At 47.6% G+C, this 5,687-nt stretch overlaps 1 long non-coding RNA gene across 8 annotated transcripts; it reads left to right on the top strand.

Moving 5' to 3' along the window:
* The first annotated feature begins 2,218 nt into the window (after positions 1 to 2,218).
* On the top strand, positions 2,219 to 5,046 carry LOC123139886 (uncharacterized). 8 transcript variants are annotated; one of them, XR_006469681.1, is made up of 5 exons: positions 2,219 to 2,935; positions 3,450 to 3,508; positions 3,633 to 3,761; positions 4,004 to 4,224; positions 4,499 to 5,046. It is a non-coding gene; the product is annotated as an uncharacterized lncRNA (long non-coding RNA). The 8 variants fall into 8 exon arrangements; XR_006469680.1 differs by having other exon boundaries at positions 4,001 to 4,224; XR_006469677.1 differs by having other exon boundaries at positions 2,219 to 2,882; positions 3,450 to 3,761.
* Positions 5,047 to 5,687: the final 641 nt, after the last annotated feature.

Below are 5,687 nucleotides of genomic sequence, written 5' to 3'. Positions count from 1 at the left end.
CCCTAAGGAAAACTATGAAGAAAAGTTACTATGCATGACTTATATTAAGTAAAAAAAGTCAATTCTTTGCCCTTCTAGCAATGGCGGCGCCAGAAGTTCAATGTTGTGTAGTCAATTTGAAGTTGTGTAGTCAAATATATAAATTTCTATTTATTTTTTGCAAGATGTATACATGTATACATTGATTTTATCAAAAATTTGGGTAGTCATTTGACTACCCAGCTTACATGTGGCTTCGCCACTGCCTTCTAGTTGTTCATATCTTCGCTTTGGCCCCCCTTGAGATTCTTGTCAAGCTCCGCCACTGTGTGTGTCTTCGAGGCCCTCGAACCATTCCGGCTGTAACATGTGTACACAATTATTACACTTCAAGTATTTTCGAGGGCCTGAATGGCACTTTTCGTGGTTGGAGGACTTGCATGACACCTCCACAATAATTCAAGCAATTAGGATGCACTTCACTCTTTGAAATTTGAATGTGGTCTGTTTTTTTTTTACGCACGTACGCAAAAGCAGCTAGCGGGTCGTATCGTCCGCCCAGAAATATTGTTACGCATCGCACGGAAAGCAGGGTCCAGATTTATGGATGTGGCAAAAAAGAGACAATCTTTCTCGGCCGGTCCTGCCTGCCTGGCTTCTTCTTGTCTTGCTCTGCATGCGTCCATCCGTCATGCATGCATGGCAGTGCCGTGCTGCCGCCCTATGAAGAGCCGAACCCGACTGACGACGGGCCCGGCTGCTCGTGTGGACCCTGCCGTGCCCTGTCCTGACCGTAGCGGCCACGGTCACTCGCTGGCTGTTGGCCGGTTTCGCTCTGCGCGTCTGGATTTCGCGTGCACCGACGGAACGGACGGGCCTACACGTACACGTCTGGATTTCGCTGGCTGTGGCGAAAACGAGACAAGCTTTCGCGGCCGGTCCTGCCTGCCTGCCTGTGCATGCGTCCATCCATCCATCCATGCATGCATGCATGCCTCTGCTGCCTCCCTATGAACCGAACTCGACTGACAACGGGCCCGCGTGCAGGCGCACGGTTCGTGTGGACCTTGCCGTGCCCCGTCGTCCTGTCCGCAGCTCGCAGTCCCGCACGGTCACCCGTTGGCTGTGGGTTGGTTTCGCGTTGCGCGTCTGGATTTGCAACAGGATGTGATATCGGACCGCACCGCCGGCCCTTGAACGACGACGGATCCCGTTCCCAGGCCGGTCGACGATGTCTCGACGGATTCGGTGGCCGGTGCGGTGCGTCGAACGCCGTCTCACGCACTTGGCGGCCTGTTGCCAGTTTGGCAGGCCACGTACTGTTACAGGCGGGTCGGGGCAATGCGGGATTGCAGGCAGCTTTCGCGAAAGTAAACCAGTAGCAAGTGGAGTGGAGGCGCCGCTGCGCCTGTGATCTCTGTCCCGGTACGTGCTCCTCCGGCGAACCAGACACAGTACTACTACTACAACTCCACTAGTAAGTGTACACGTGCAACGCACGTTTTATAATCCACAATAGAAACATCTTTGAATTTTGTTAGTTATTCTTTTAGCGAGTTTTTTTCTAACCGTGCCACTTAAATATGTCCCATGCGCAATGATGTGAGCGAGTGTAACACATATCTTCACATAAAATTCATGACCACATAAACATATTATAATTAGTTATAAAAATACTTAAGAAACAAGTAAGCAACATCCTCACAATTAATTCTTTGATGGTTCTCTCTTAAAGGTCAATCTATTTATGACATTTATAATGCTTCATTCTTTGTTCCATATCTGGGACATTGTTTAGAGATTCATTTCCTGCATACATCAAAATATGTATCAAAAAATCGTCTTCTCTGTACACTGTCTTCGTACATATGCATTATATACAACAATGTTATAAAAAATTCATGTGCAACATGTATACATAGTTACTTTTCAAATAGCAATACACCTTAATAATTATGAAGATACATACCGAATATACCTGTTTAGAAGTGTTGGATGAAAAATCCCCCGTAAAGTACTCGATGAATTTAACATCCACAGACCATAGGATGAGCATGATTTACAGAATTTGAATATATTATAAATAAAAATAATTATCAATTTATATAAATAGTTTTATAAAAATAATTGAAAACATTAAATTATCATGACTGAACCTTTATTTTTAACCCTTGCCCTATCTACAAGAAGAATCGCACGACTCCAGCTAAATAGGACACGCTCTAATAATCCTTAAAAAATGACACGCTGGAATAAAAAAAAATGGAAGGCCCAGACCCCACACTCACTCACGGTCTCAAACCCATCACCTACCTCCCCACCGCCCATCGAGTTGCTGCCCCTGTCTCTCAGTCGTTCCCCATTCCGTAATCTTCAGCTCCCTCTCACGACCTCACCCTCCCCTTCGTCCTTACCTCTAGCGCGAGGACTCACACGCCCTGCTCTTCCCCGCCCCTTCCAGCCGAACCCGGTCGCCGAAGTGCACGAGGAGGCGCTCGAGCTAGTCGTGCTCGCGGGCGAGCCGGCCTTAGGCGACGATCGGAGGCGGATGCGGAGGCGTGGGACTCACCGGCGGCGACGCCCTGCCCTGCCTGGCCTCACCCGCGGTGAGACACGCCGTCCCGCGTCACCCGCGCCCAGCTCGAGTACGAAGGCGTGGAGCAAGATGGCGGGGCCGCCGTGGCCGTGGCGGCGGGTTGTGGTGGTCGATCTCGGCGAGGCGGCGACGACTGCGGCTCCATGGCGAGCGCGAGTAGGGAGCGGCGGAGGTTGGTGCGCCACGGAGGAAGTTGAAGAGCGAGGGCGTGAGGGGCTGGCCATCCTCGCGAAGCCGGTGGAAAGGGGGCTTCGATCCTGTCTGATGCAATTATTCTTGGGGTTCCTGTATAAGAGATATATCTACGGTGCTCAGCTCAGCCTACCTTTGATTCGTACAGCGTTGCCCATGGATCCTCATGTCAGTTTAGGAATTTCCCCCATCAATTTGGTTTCCTGCTTTACGGTCATGCAATGCCAATTTAGGATCATGCGAAAATAAATTCAATCTGTATCTGGTGCGAGGCCGTCCAAGTCAGCCCGTGCCTCTGCATTTTCTGTCCATGTTTTTGGCTAATTTTAGAAGTCCCCGCCATGAATGAAAAGAAAACATGGACAGAATAGTCCATTTCCATCTTGCTAGTTTTGCATAAACAAGACACTACGGAGGATTGAGAGATGGTGAAATTGAACAAAATAAATAAATTAGGAGGTGTCTACTCATAATAATACTTAGCCATGCTAGTTTGTCATCTTTATTTGCATCACTTGTTCATCATGTATTATATCTTTATTAAGCAACTTTTTTATGTTTAGAACTCTTTATGGCTGAATCTGGTTAGGCACATTTTCAGTTCAGTTTTGCCGTATAGTTATCTTCTGATGGCTGCATGTAGCTTTTCACCCTTCAGTAAGGAGTCCTTTATTTGTTGTAGATCCTTGTCGCCCATGAGTGATGGACGCTGTATGGTTATGCAGTGCTGCTGGTGTGAAGGTTATTACCCTTTATGGTTTATTTTTCTTTGATCATATCTTCTTTCCATCTATATCTACTTCAAATATTCTTTCCATGGAATCTCAACCGATTGGGTTTGTAATAGGAGGTTTGGATCATGCAGTTTGCAGATATTCAGTTATAAAATATTTGTGGTTCATCAGTTCCTTTTGTGCATGTTGTCAAGAATGTGTCATATGAGCCAAGATTCAAACGCTTCTGGATGTGAATTTGACAAAACGGATCATCTTAGGTACTAATAGAAATATTTACTTCCAAATTTCCAATTTCTCCTTCATGTGGCCATGTTACAGATATTTGATTAAAAAAATCTTTACTACACATGATCTGCCTATGTTACAAATATTTGATTAAAAAGTTCTGTTTCAACGGATATTGGATTTTGTTACGGTCTGGTTCATTCTCACTGTTGTTTAATCTTTCAGTTTGGGGGTGTCTCTCTTCTGTATATTGATAACTATCTGTTTCTAGTAGGATGAGTGTCCTGAAGAATCGGAAGATGCTGCAAAACATGATGATGTGATACTGCCATGCTATTTCTACTGGTCTCTCTGCTAGTGCCTTATCGCTCGTTCACCAATCTCCATCCTCACCATGGTCTCTGTACTCAACAAGGGTGAACTCTACAAGTTCTAGTAGGCTCCTCGGTGACTCCTCACAGGAGAGCTTTTGGCCTGATCTGATGGAGCTGAGAGGTATGCATGCAAGTTTAGCTGATTTCCTTTACTGATCTGTAGCGGCATAGTTGATTTGTCACAGTAAAAGAGATAGGGCGGTCTGATTGTGCAAAATGAACTCTACATATGTATAGCTCTTAGTTCTTCTTACAGTCAAACATGAACCATTTCCACATAGAAAACCATTAATTAGAGATGTAAAACGAAAGGCTTATAGCATTCTGTTGTCCAACTGTTTATATTTTTTAGAACTCTATTCTCAAAATTATAATCCCGAGTAATGCTGCAACAGGTCAAAGGAAGAAGTCAAACCTGAAGAAGTGCATGGAGGAAATTACAGATGCGTGTGTCCGGCTGGTTCAGGGGATGTGCAGGGCGGCCGTAGCCATGCGGGTGTCGAGGCAGGCGATCTCGCGGATGGATGCCATGCTGCGAGGGTAGGTTCCTGGGCGCCCGCTACGTTGATGACGGATTCCACGCTGCGAGCGGCAACAATCGGCGACAATCGGCGATGGCGATCGTGCAGGGAGGCGACGGTGTTGGTGGGCGGCATCTGGTGCGGTGGTGACTCAAGGCAGACAAACGTCGAGGTCAAGGGCGAGGGAGCAGATTTGATTGAGTTTTCTTAGTTTGCGATTTGATTGCGTGATTGTAGGGAAACACGGGAGGGAGCAGATTTGGTTGTGTTTCCTTAGTTTGCGATCTGATTGCGTGATTGCAGGGAAACATGGGATTGGTTGTTGGAATACTCCTCTGGTGGTGGAGTACGGTCAGTCATTAGAAATTGCTAAGTACACACCATCCCGCTATTAGATAAATGATGGCAGTTAGATTGAAATTTGTGGGACTAATCGTGTGGTTCTGACTGGGTTGTGCGGTGTTGTGGGGGCTAATAGTGGGGTGCGTGTAAGAAAGTTCTTGTTCGATTGTTTAATAGTAGTGGAGATGGAGAAAAGAAGCAGCAGATGGACCGAGCAAAAGTATCAACAAGCATCTGCTTTTCTGCCTTGGCCGCTTCCGCCTGCCTGCCCTGCCCTCTCAACCCAACGCGGCGTCTCAGCAACTGACTGTGGCCCCTGGTGATCGCAGGTGGTGGGGTACAGCTGCCGTGTACCGAGGGGCCTGGGCCTCACCCCTCAGCCTTTCCCCGTTGCATGCTGGTCGCTCCTCTCTCTTCACACTTCACAGGGAGACAAGACGACGAAACCAGCAGAGTAGAGACAGATGGGATTGTATACACAAACCCTCTGTTTAGTTTCCCTCCGAATAAGCTCGCCCGCCTAATTCATATCTTCACACAATCCAAACACTGCTGCTGCATTGTGCGTTGCGTTGCGTTTGGGTGAGCGTCAGTCGATTCCTGAACCGTTGGATGAAAATCATGTGGCAGCAACATCTGCTTCCTCAGCTCCCCAACTGCCAAACGTGCCGCCGGCCGAACCGCCGGCCACCACCACTCGCGGCCGTCTCGCCGCCCCGCC

The sequence above is a fragment of the Triticum aestivum genome, chromosome 6B (genome assembly GCF_018294505.1).
Source record: "Triticum aestivum cultivar Chinese Spring chromosome 6B, IWGSC CS RefSeq v2.1, whole genome shotgun sequence".
Lineage (NCBI taxonomy): Eukaryota > Viridiplantae > Streptophyta > Magnoliopsida > Poales > Poaceae > Triticum > Triticum aestivum.
This window is presented reverse-complemented; position numbering and strand designations above follow the sequence as displayed.